The sequence below is a fragment of the Artemia sp. Qi Xiang Cuo genome, chromosome 19 (assembly GCF_049724085.1).
Source record: "Artemia sp. Qi Xiang Cuo chromosome 19, ASM4972408v1, whole genome shotgun sequence".
NCBI classification, from domain to species: domain Eukaryota; kingdom Metazoa; phylum Arthropoda; class Branchiopoda; order Anostraca; family Artemiidae; genus Artemia; species Artemia sp. Qi Xiang Cuo.
In genome coordinates this window covers 8966533-8979389 of record NC_142812.1, presented here as the reverse complement: position 1 = coordinate 8979389, position 12857 = coordinate 8966533, and the positions used below count along the sequence as shown (strand labels likewise).

Here is a 12857-nt window from a genome sequence, read left to right as displayed (position 1 = left end):
TTCTGTGGGGGGTATTTTCTGGGGGATATTTTTCTCCGGGGGATGGGGGTATTTTCCAGGGGGGGGGTAAATTTAGCGGACAGCTTCGAATGTCCAGACGCATTTGTGCAAGTACCAAAATTTCTTCCTCCCACGGAAAATAAAAAACAAAAGTCATAAAATTCCCAAATTTTGAAAGACTTATTTTTCCACAGAGGGGGGGGGTTCTTTTTCCACGGGTTACTTACGGGGAGGGGGGTGTGTTCTGTGGGGGGTATTTTTCACCGGGGGCGGGGGGTATTTTCCAAGGGGGGTAAATTTAGCGGACAGCTTCGAATGTCCATACGTAGTTGTGGAATATTTTGCTAGCTCAATAGAAATGTGCCTTTAGGCTTAGGGAATTATTTCACCTGACCCTAAATAAATAAATAAAAAAACAAGTTTTTTTAACTGAGAGTACGGAACGACGTTAAAACTTAAAACGAACAGAAACTATTCCGTATATGAAAGGGGCTGTCCCCTCCTCAACGCCTCGCTCTTTGCAGCGAAAATTAGTGGAAGTCATTTGGGACAGAGTTATCTTAAAAGATAACTCTGTTCCCATGCGTTTCTTCTGGCATCGTTTATCTTATTGCCTTTAGGGTGTTTCAACCTTTTCTTTGATAGATAAAGACTGGGACAATATTCTTTTGAAATCCAGAACTAAAACGAGCAACATATCTTATAAGCGAGTCAAATTTTGTGTATACCTAATAAATTTTAATATTAGAACTTGTAATTTATTTTAATTAATCTTTTAATTATATAATATTTTAGAAAAAAAATTGGGATATATATTTATATTTTGGGGGAGGGGGTGGGGGTAAAGCATAGCATATGCTTTTTTTGAGACAACTCATTCACAGATTCTGAAAGGTGATATGGACTTGTTTTTGTTAAAACTACGTAGGTCTATTGTGATGCTTAGATTTTGGTTGAAGCTCATTAGGTATAATGAAGATAGACTAGTAAGAGCTGCTTATTATCAGATGTTGAGTTATGGTTCAAAAACGTCGTGGCCATCCCAAATTAGCCAATTACGCAAATTATAACGGCAAAATCTTTCAATTTGCTTGCGTTGAAGTTTTCCTTTCAATTCAGATGTTAAAGCAAAACTTTTGTTTACTATTTCACTTTGCTCCAGGGGTTGTAGCCATGTTTGTTTGTTTAGATAAAAATCGACAGAAGTAAAAAATCATAGATCATGAGATCACAGACTGTAAACCAAATGCTATTAAGATTTTTAGGAATAACTATCAGCGTATGTATATTAAACTGACAAACCACATTCACTTGTATTTCCTTTCTAACAGTTAGTGGTAGCGAACTGGCTCAATAGTAACCAAAACTCTAAAAAACTGAATTTTTATGCCGATAGATATGTCAAATAAGTCAAATCTTTATGCTGATTTAAAATATATAAGTTTATATCAAGTTTAGTCTTACCCATTAAATTTGACTTATTTAAGAAAAAAGAGGGAAATACCCTTAAAAGTAAAAGAACTTTAATGAAAATCGCACCATGGGATTTTGCGTATCAGAGAACACTGCTGTAGAAGTTTCGAGCTCTTATCTTCAAAAATGTGGAATTTTGTATTTTTTGTCAAACAGTTCGTGGTAACGAACTGTAAGTAAGGAGCGACCCGGCTCAATGGTTACCGAAACTCTAGAAAACGGGTTTTTGATACCAATAGATATATCAAAAGAATCAGATTTCAATGCTGATTTCAAATATATAACTTTCATCAAGTTTAATCCTACCCATGAACAGTTAAGCGGCTGAGAAAATTTGGCTGATTTTGAAAAAAGTGGGAAAGACCTCCTAAAAGTTATAGAACCTTAATGAAAATCACACCATCATATTCAGCGTATCAGAGAACCCTACTGTAGTGGTTTCAAGCTCCTATCTACAAAAATGTGGATTTTTCTATTTTTTGCCATAATAAATATCACAGATGGATGTTTATTTGTTTTTTTTTTTTTTTTTACAGGGGTAATAGTATCGACCCAGTGGGCCTATAATATAGTGGGAGGGATCATAGACACGGAAAATAAAATTTATATTGCCCTTTTTAAGTTACCAAAAAAATGGAGGGCAACTAGGCCCCCTCCCACGCTCATTTTTTTCCCAAAGTCACCCGATCAAAATTTTGAGATAGCCATTTTGTTCAGCATGGTCGAAAATATGATAAAAATGTCTTTTAGGATGACTTGATCCCCCACAGTCCCCAGGGGAGGGCTGAAAGTTATGAACTTTACTCAATGTTAACATATAGTATTGGTTATTGGGAAGCATACAGACTTTTTCAGTGGAGATTTTTTCTGGTTGGGGGGGGAAGGCGAGGGCCGGGGGCAATATGGAAGGAACTTGCCATGAAGGAAGTTTACATGGGGGAAGGTAAATTGCCATGAAGGGGGCACCGGACTTGCCAGCATTATTTATTGGTTATTGGGAAGAATACAACCATTTTCAGGAAGGATTTTTTCTGGAGGGGGGCGGCTCGCTGCAGGGAGTACTCTGGAGAATATTTCTGTGGAGGATGTTTATTTGGGGTAAGGGACATTTCCATGAAGGGGGCGCCGGATTTCCAAGCATTATTTAAGAAACGATCAGAAGTTAAGTAAAAAAAACAAGTTTTTTCAACTGAAATGTAAGAAGGAATATTAGAACTTAAAACGAACAGAAATTATAACGTATGTGAGGGGGTTCTCCCCCAAGTCAATACCTCGCTCTTTAAGCTACAGTTTTTTTTATTGCTTTAAAAAGAGCTATATATTATAATTAAACGGCCTTTGTGATTCTGGGGTTTGTTAATAAAAATTTTTAACTTTTACCTTAATGAGGGTTTTATTTAATACGGGGAGAACCCCTTCATATAAGTAATAACATATACGTAATAAAAAAAAACAATAAAAAAACAAGCGATACGGCTCAATAGTAATCGAAACTTTTAAAAACGAAATTTTGATGTCAATAAATGTATCAAAAGAATGTGTTATTTAATGCTGATCATAAATATATAAATCTTATTAAGTTTAGTATTACTTATCAAAGGCTACGAGCCTGAGAAAATTTACTCGATTTTTTAAAGAGGGAGGAAACATCACCTACAAGTGAAAGAATTTTAATGAAAATCACACCGTTAGATGCAGCGTATCAGCAATCACTATTACATTGGTTTCAAGCTCAGATCTGCAAAAATCTGCAACTTTGTATTTTTTGCCAGAAGAAAAATATACGAATATAGAAGTTAGTTACGTAAGTTAATTTGTAAAGACATCCATTTAGTAAAAGAAAAGTAAAATTTTTATGCAAATAAAAGCTGCATTAACTGAAAAACGATCAGAAATTAAATAAAAAAAACAAGTTTTTTAAACTGAAAGTGAGGAGTGACATTAAAACTTAAAACGAACAGAAATTATTCCGTATATGAAAGGGGCTGTCCCCTCCTCAACGCCTCGCTCTTTACGCTAAAGTTTTTATTCTTTAAAAAAATAAAGTTGTGACCCAGAGTCAAACTTTAGCGTAAAGAGCGCGGCGTTGAGGAGGGGACAGCCCCCTTCATATACGGAATAATTTCTGTTCGTTTTAAGTTTTAACGTCGTTCCTTACTTTCAGTTAAAAAAACTTGTTTTTTTTATTTAATCAGAAGAAAGATCACGGAAGCGTGTTTATTTTATTTATTTTTTTTTAGGTTGCAAGGGGTGATCTTATCAATCCAGTAATCCTAGAAGATCATAAATGGGCTAATTTGAATGGAAATTATAAGTTCTAGTGACCTTTTGAGGTGACACAAAAAAATGTAGGGCACCTTGGCCCCCTCCCATGCTCATTTTTTCCCCGAAGTTACCCAATTCAAAGTCTGAGATAGCCATTTTGTTCAACATAGTCGAAAATCTAATAAATATGTCTTTTAAGATGACTTAATTCCCCACTGTTCCCAGGGGAAGGGCTGCAATTTATGAACTTTGCCTATTTTTTAGATATTGTTTTGGTTATTATGAAGTTTACAGCCCTTTTCATGTAGGATTTTTTTCTGGTGGGGGGGGGGGGGGCCGGCGGCGGGGGTTACTCGGGAAAATCTTTCCGTGGAAGATGTTTCCTTGGGGTAAGGGATATTTCTATGAAGGGGGCGCCGGATTTCCCAGCATTATTTAAAAACGATCAGAAATTAAATTAAAAAAAACAAGTTTTTTCAACTGAAAGTAAGAAGCAACATAAGAACTTAAAACGAACAGAAATTATTACGTATATGAGTGGGATCATCCCCAAGTCAATACCTCGCTCTTTACGCTACAGTTTTTTATAGTGCTTTCAAAAGAGCTATCTATTCTAATTAAACAGCCTTTGTGATTCAGCGATTTGTGATTTAAACAAAATTTTAACTTTATTGTAAAGAGCGTTTTACTTACTAAGGTGATAACCTCCTTATATAAGTAATAAAATATTATTAATAAAAAAAAAACAATAAAAAAAACAAGTGATACTACTCAATAGTACTCGAAACTTTTAAACACGGAGTTTTGATGTTAATAAATGTATCAAAAGAATTGGCTCATAATACTGATTATAAATATATGAATTGTATTAAGTTTAGTATTACTCATAAAAGGATACGAGCCTGAGAAAATTTGCCTAATTTTTGAAAGAGGGGGAAACATCCCTTACAAGTGAAATAATTTTAATGAAAATCACACCGTCAGATTTAGCGTATCAGAAAGCCCTGTTACATATGTTTCAAGCTCATATCTGAAAAAATCTGCAACTTTGTATTTTTTGCCAGAAGAAAGATCACGGAGGCGTGTTTATTTTTTTTTCAGGGGTAATAGTACCGACCCAATTGCCCTATAAAATCAAGAGAGAGCTCATTCGAAGTTCCATACTTTCAGTTAAAAAACCTGTTTTTTTATTTATTTTTTTAACGTTTTTGAATTAATGCAGGTTTTGATTTTGGCTCACCGCACATGAATAATTAAAACAAAATTTGTATATTAATTTTGCTTTTTTTTATTAAATGGATTTTTCAAATCTTGTTTAATTTTATTTACGAACGTTTTGATTAGTAATAAATGTACGTAACTTACGAATTAACTTACGTACCGAACTTCTATATTCATTGATTTTTAATACGTATATTAGGGGGTTCCCCCCCTATTCAATACCTTGCTCTTTAAGCTAAAGTTCGAATTTTGTTCCAATTCTTTAAAAATATTTACTTAATCACAAAGGCCGTTAATTACAATAAATAGCTCTTATGAAAGTACTAAAAATTCTTTGGCTTGAAGAGCGAAGTATTGACTAGGGGTTGAACCAAATCATATACGTAATATTTTCTGTCCGTTTCGGGTTTTGATGGTGCTCCTTACTTTCAGTTGGAAAACTTGTTTTTTTATGTAATTTCTGATCTTTTTCTTTAATAATGCTGTGAAATGCGGCACCCCCTTCACAGCAATACTCCTTTCCAATGAAAACTTACTTCATTGAAAGATCCTCCCATATAACCCCCGCAAAAAACAAATACTGTTGTTTAATGAGCAAGGTGTTGAAAAGGTGTTATATTTGTTTTAATTTTTAAACTTGCTCCTTATTTTAGATGAAAACACTTTCCTATTTGTTTAATTACATTTCATGAAACTGTAAAGTTATATGAAAACAGTACTTTTGGAAGCGCAGAAAAAAAGATCATTATTTCTATGTTATCTGTTTTTATATATAGACAAAAATTGTACAATAAATTTTCATTTCCATTAGAACGAGTCCTATCCTTACGTTCTAGGCCTACAAGGTCGATACGATAACCCCTGGAAAAAAAACAACACCAAAAAGCCAAATAAACACGCATCCGTGATTTTTATTCTGGTAAAAATTGCAAAATTCCACATTTTTGCAGATATGAGCTTGAAACATCTACAGTTTCAATCTGATGGTGTGGTTTTCATTAAAATTATATGACTTCAAGAAAGTCTCTCCCACTTTTTCAGACAAATTTTCTCTGACCCGTATCTTTTGATGGGTACGATTAAATTTAATGAAACTAATATATTTTGAATCAACATAATAAGTCAATTCTTTCGATATATCTATTGGTATCAATATATAAAATTCTTTCAGTTTATTGTTCCACACCCAAAAACAAAATTTTGATAAAATTTGCCTAATTTTTGAAAACGGGCCCCACCCCAAAAAAAAGCAAGAGATCTTACTGAAAATCTATTTATCTGATACATCATATCAGATAACCCTGCCGTGGAGGTTTCAAGCTCCAGTTTAAAAATATGAATAACTATATTTTAGATTCTCCAGTTGTAAAAGAAGTAATGGCACACGAAGGCAGGACTGGATTCAATCAATTTGATTCGCTTTATTTGTAATGAAATTAAGCTGTGCTTGGCGATATGTGTTTACGTATCAGCTATAATGAGGGAGGGGAATGAGTCATTGTTTAGGTGGGGGTAGGTACGGTGGTTTAATATACTTTCAAAAATTAAATTAAAAAAAAAAGTTTTTTTAATTGAAAGTAAGGAGCGAAATTAAAACTTATAACGAACAGAAATTTTTCCTAATATGACAGGGGCTGTCCCCGCCGCAACGGCTCGCTCGTTTCGCTAAAATTTTATTTTTTAAAAAAATATATTTTTCACAAAGAGTCAAACTTTAGCGGAATTAGAGCGAGAGAGACGGTGAAGATGGGCCAGCCCCTTTCATATATGGAGTAATTTCTGTTCGTTTTAAGTTTTCATGTCGCTCCTTACTTTCAATTAAAAAAATTTTTTTTTTATTTTATTTTTGAACGTTTTTGAATTAATGCAGGTTTTGATTTTGGCTCACCAAATAATTAAAACAAAATTACCCCCCCCCCCATGGCAAATACCCCCCGTGAAAAATAAGACGTTCAACATGTGAGAGTTTTATTTGAGTGTTATTTTTTTTTAATTTCCGTAGGTGAAAGGAATTTTGATACTTTTGTCTTATACGCCACTCCCTCAATTTTACGCTGTGTAATATTCGAGAACACACCAGTTTTTTCTTTAGTTTCTTCGTTACTTTAGAAATAAATTTGGGATATATATTTGCATATTAGAAGGGGGGGTTAAAGTATAGCGGGTCTGCATGCAAAATGTGTTTGGTTTAATTATCCTGCATATTAGATAGATAGATAGAGAAGCGTATTTTAAAACCAAATATACGGCCATGAACATAATAAAATAACATAAATACCCAATTAACATAGTTACCCAATTAAAATTCTGAGATAGCCATTTTGTTCAACATAGTCGAAAATCTAATAAACAAGTTTTTTTTCAAATTTAATTCAGTAAAGTGCAAAGTATGTTCTGGCCTCTGGAATGCATAGGGGTTTTGACCGTGCCTTAATTTCTTCAAAATCCTGGGAAGGGGGAGGGGAGTGGTGGTGGTAAAGCTGGAGCCAAGTTATCCAAATTAAGTAAAAATGACGGTGAATATTTTTTTTTGGGGGGGGGATGCAACGGAAACAAAATAATAAACAAAAATGTCAAATAGATATGTACTCCCTTATGATTTCTGGGAATACTTCTGGTGTACGCTGTTGCTATGAAAGTAAAGTTTAACATTAAACCCCAAAATGAGCAGAATTTATTTCGTATAGGAAAGAACTATCCCTTCCTCATCCACACCTATGCCTCATGGTCGCAAAAGCTTCAGAGGGTGCTCCTTAGATCGTAAATTGAGAGTTCAAGTACTTTTTTTTTATAAGTCGAAAGTGTTTGTAGACCAATGAGCTGCGGCCGGGGGTGGGGGTATTTTCTGAGGGAAAGAACCTTCAACGGGTGAGGTTGAAAAATCTTCAAAGTATTGAGGTTAAAATTTTAGAGAATGTCGACAGGTATGTTAAACATGGGCACCGACAAGAGGAGGCAGGGGGGCATGGCCTGTCTGGAAGTTTAGGACTATAAAGTAATTATAAAGTAACCCAAGGAAAGAGAGCAGAATAGGGAAAAACCATGGAAAAATATTTGTTGCCCCATTTTTGGCTGCCATCAACAGATAGTGATCCATAATAACGAAAATATAAGTTCTAATTTGTGACTGAGTAAGCCCTAACCAGTTTTCCACAATCATTTTTTCTATCTGATATGGTTAATTTAACCCCGGAATTTACCTCGGACAATTACCCTTAACATCTCGACGCAAAAATTGAATCGGTAAAGAGAAAGAAAGACATATAAAGAAATTTCGTATATGAATTCTAGCAAATTCACCCAGTTTAAAATTTCTTCTGAAAATTTCACCCCCTGGAAGCTTTCCTCTCCATTGAAAAATATCCCGGCAGAAAATTCGTCCTCCCTGCCCCAGCCGAAAAATGCATGCACACTTCGCAATAACAAAGAAAACAAAAGACATTTTTTATAGCTTAAAAGCTGACCTCCAGGGGCGGGAGGGGGTCATTTTATCTCAAAAGACAGTTATTGGGCCTTTCAACTATTTTGAAGAAAATAGCTATCTCCGAACTTTTTTGACTATTGTGGCATTGAAATGTACTCTCTGGTTCTGAGCGCCCTCCCCTCCCCCCGGGACGGGGAGCACCCCACGGGCGTTTTCCGGGGGGGCTCACAGGACGTGCTCGGGGGGACTTTATTAAGGGGGGACAAAAATACTTTTTTCCCCCTAATTTTATATCGTCAACAAAAGTTAATACCAATAGGAGTTTGGCTACTGCCCCTTTCTCCCTTCCCAAACCATAACAGTCTAAGGTATGTTATGTCCTTTCCGTTTTATTGAAAACTATATGTATCTCGAACAGCGTGCTTTTGTTTTTCAAAACATCAATGACAAAAAGTGTAAAATCAATATAAAAGTACGTATAACTGTAAGGAACTATTGAAAATAATGAACAGTGATTCCAGGAAGCTCAGCGGTTTAAGTATTTATTTCACTGTAATTTTTATTACAAAAAACTGTTTTATTTTACTGTAATTTTAATGTATTATTGAAAATTTACCAGCACTATTAGAAAAACGATCAGAAAACAAATTAAAAAAAAAAGAATGTTTTTCAACTGAAAGTAAGGATCAATGTTATAACATAAAACGAACAGAAATTATTTTCGTATGAGGAGGTTTCGCTCCTCCTTGATACGTTGCTCTTTACGCTAAAGTTTTACTATTTTTAATTGTTGTCACAAATTTTCTAACGTTGTCTCCTGAAACACAAGGGTTACTTAGTATTAGACTGAGAAGCTTTTATATATCTACAAAAAAAACTTTTTCGTGTTTGACAAGTTTATTGTCAAAGCAGACACCGCTATTGTTTACTGCTTCTACTGCAGCAATTGTTCTTTAAGAAATATTATGTGCATAGTCTGTTTTATTTTTATATTGTCAACAAAAATTACTACTAAGAGTAGTTTGGCTACTGCCCCTTTCTCATTTCCCAAACCATAAAAGACTTAAGCCTGTTATGTACTTTCCGTTTTATTGAAAACTATATGTATCTTTTTTTTTTCAATACATCTACGACAAAAAAAATAAAATCATAAGCAGCGTAGTAGCGGTGCCTAAGTAAAGAACGATGTTGGCACAATGTATTTTTTTTTCAGATCAGAGGGATCTAGTAAGAGTCAGTGATCAGAGGGAAGCTACCCTCTCCACCCTACCCACACGTCGTATTGTCCTAAAGTGTGTCTACTAGAAATATTGAGAGACTCCTTCCATTCAAAATAGTCTAAATATCAAATAACGAGGCTTTTAGGATTGAAACAAACCCCAGAGATTAGGGTCAAGGGTCATAGTTGATGCCCAGGGGTTATTTAAGGTTATTATGGAAGGAATTGCTTTTTAACTTCAGAAGAGGCTCAATCTTTATCCCTGAAAAAAACTATTTAAATATAAAACGAAAAAAAATTAATCACAAAAAATTTTTGCACCAAATAATTTTCCAAAAAAAATAAAGAACTCCATTAAACCAAAAATTAAAAAAGAATAGAATAAAATAATTTATCAAGCATACAACTACCAAATATCAGTATCAATAAATAAATGAAACCCAAAACAAACAAAAATTAAAACAACTCAAACTTATAACGAGCAGAAATTAACCTAAGTAGGGTTCTAAACTCTATGCTTTCCAAAAGATAGAATATAATTTATAATTTACTTAATTTTTTTTTAATTTTTTCAATTTTATAACTTTAAGAAATAAAAAATAATTAAGATTTTAAGGAATAAATATCAGCATATGTGTATGCACAATTCCCACTAACAAATAAAACAAAAGACATTTGTTATAACTTAAAAGCTTACCTCCAGGGGCTATAGGGGGTCATTTTATCTCAAAAGACAGTTATTGGGCCTTTCAACTATTTTGAAGAAAATAGCTATCTCCAAATTTTTTTGACTATTTTGGCATTGAAATGCACTCTCTTGGTCTGATATCCCTCAAACCAACCCGGTAAGGGGTGCAACCCAAGGCCGTTTTCAGGGGGGGCTCAGGGGAATTTCCCGGGTGGAATTTATCGAGGGGGGACAAAAATATTTTTGTCCCCCTAATTTTATATGGTCAACAAAAATTAATACCAATAGGAGTTTGGCTACTGCCCCTTTCTCCCTTCCCAAACCATAAAAGTCTAAGGTATGTTATGTCCTTTTCGTTTTATTGAAAACTATATGTATCTCGAACAGCGTGCTTTAGTTTTTCAAAACATCAAGGACAAAAAGTGTAAAATCAATATAATAGTCCGTATAACTGTAAGGAACTATTGAAAATAATGAAAATTAATTACAGGAAACTCAGCGGTTTAAGTGTTTATTTAACTGTAATTTTTATTACAAAAAACTCTTTTATTTTAATGTACTTTTAATTTATTATTGAAAATTTACCAGCATTATTAGAAAATTTATCGTAAAACAAATTTAAAAAAAAGAATGTTTTTCAACTGAAAGTAAGGATCAACGTTATAACATAAAACGATAAACTAACAATGCACATTTTTTCAGTAAATTCATTTGATTTTTTTTGAACAAAGTTCCAAGCCATTGAAAGAGAAGCAGTTTCGTTCCCTTTTTTAGGGGGATTTGACATCCAGCTACTCTCTAGTAATGCTTTACTCATTTAAGTTTTGATCCCCTTTCACATACTCGTGGATATAGTTTTTAATACAATTAAATACGTGTCTGTTTAGTTCCACTCGTAATTTCTATTCGGATGATGTGTCAAAACAAGAAGACAAGAGGCTATCGTGGCAAATCCATCAACATATAGAAAGAAAAAAAATGAAATTCTCAAGCTTGAAAGAAGAACTAAGAGGTATTTGAAAGACTTTGAGCTCAAAATGGTAAGTACAATGTGCAAATCCACAGATGAACATGAACAACAGGGAGTTAAAATAAATAAGGATGGTTACCAAACACTCGTTAAAGCAAAGGTGTCAGAAAAGATTGATATCGAAGGGGCCTTTGGAAATTATAAGCTGGACATAGAGTTCAAGAAGTGCATGGAGTGCAAGGACACTAAAGAGTGCAAGGACATAGAAAAGTTTGACTACCAAGAGAATATGGTTGAATGTTTTTGACTGGAAGTAGAAAATGAGTTCCAGATTAATGACGCCTATGATGAAAACAATAAAAGAAACCCAGAACAAAAAAGTAACGTTAACAAAACGGTATACATAGCCAATGAATTATGTGAAGACAAATACCAGGGCTCTTACGAAACACAGATTTATAGTACACAGTCTGAGAAAAATAAATCGTCTTTTAATAAGACGTCTCTGAATGTTTGTTTTTTGTCAAAAAAAGTACATGATTTTCAAAAGGATCGACCAAGTGTAATTCAAACAATACATGGCGCCTCACTTCCTAATCCAGTGATTGATACCGAAGGGAACTTTGAAAATGATAAGCTGGACATGGAGTTCAAGGAGTGCATGGAAATTAACGAGTGCATGGACATTAAAGAGTGCATGGACACTAAAGAGTGCAAGGACATGTAAAAGCTTGACTACCAAGAGAATATGGTGGAATGTTTTCGACTGGAAGTAGAAAATGATTTCCAGATTATTGACGCCTATGATGACAACAATAAAAGAAACCCATAACAAAAAATTAACGTTAACAAAACGGTTTACATAGACAATGAATTATGTGAAGACAATTACCGGGGCTCTTACGAAACCAGATTTATAGTACACAGGCTGAGAATAATAAATCGGCTTTTATTAAGCCTTCTCTGAATGTTTGTTTTTTTTCCAAAAACGTACAAAATTTTCAAAATGATCTACCAAGTGTAATTAAAACAATACATGGCGCCTCATTTCCTAATCCAGCGGACCCACATATTTACAAAACCAACAAAGTGGCACTTAGATTTACTGAGGCTTCTATAATCTTAAGGACCGTTCATGAAACTCGTATATCAAAGTTTAGACACTGCAACAACAAAGTTCCAGCCTCACCTACTGCAGAAAGTATTTTTTTAGTATGTTCAGATAGCTTTGAATACTTACAAGACTACAAAGCCGATGGTTACCGTTATAGCAGAAATAGTGGGGGACACTCAATATCTGTACCCTCTGTTCATCCAAACTTCAAAAAGAGAGTTAATCAACAGAGGATTGAAGGCAAGATGGTTGATTTGAAGAGATATATCTTTTGATATGAGCAATGTGCATTCAACTGTCCCTTTGAGCACTGCCTATGTACGGTAATTCATTATGTTGGTACTTGTGACAGAAAATTCAGTTGTGACCCTCATGGAAGCCATAAAAAGAAAGAAGGAACAGAAGCTATCCCTTTTGTTCCTTCTGAGAAACCTATATTAATAAGAGCCAAAAATGTAGCAAAAACCACAACAATGACGCCTC

At 34.2% G+C, this 12857-nt stretch overlaps 1 pseudogene; it reads left to right on the top strand.

Moving 5' to 3' along the window:
• Positions 1-11987, top strand: part of LOC148940467 (uncharacterized) — a 34658-nt pseudogene extending 22671 nt beyond the window's left edge.
• The last annotated feature ends 870 nt before the right edge of the window (positions 11988-12857 follow it).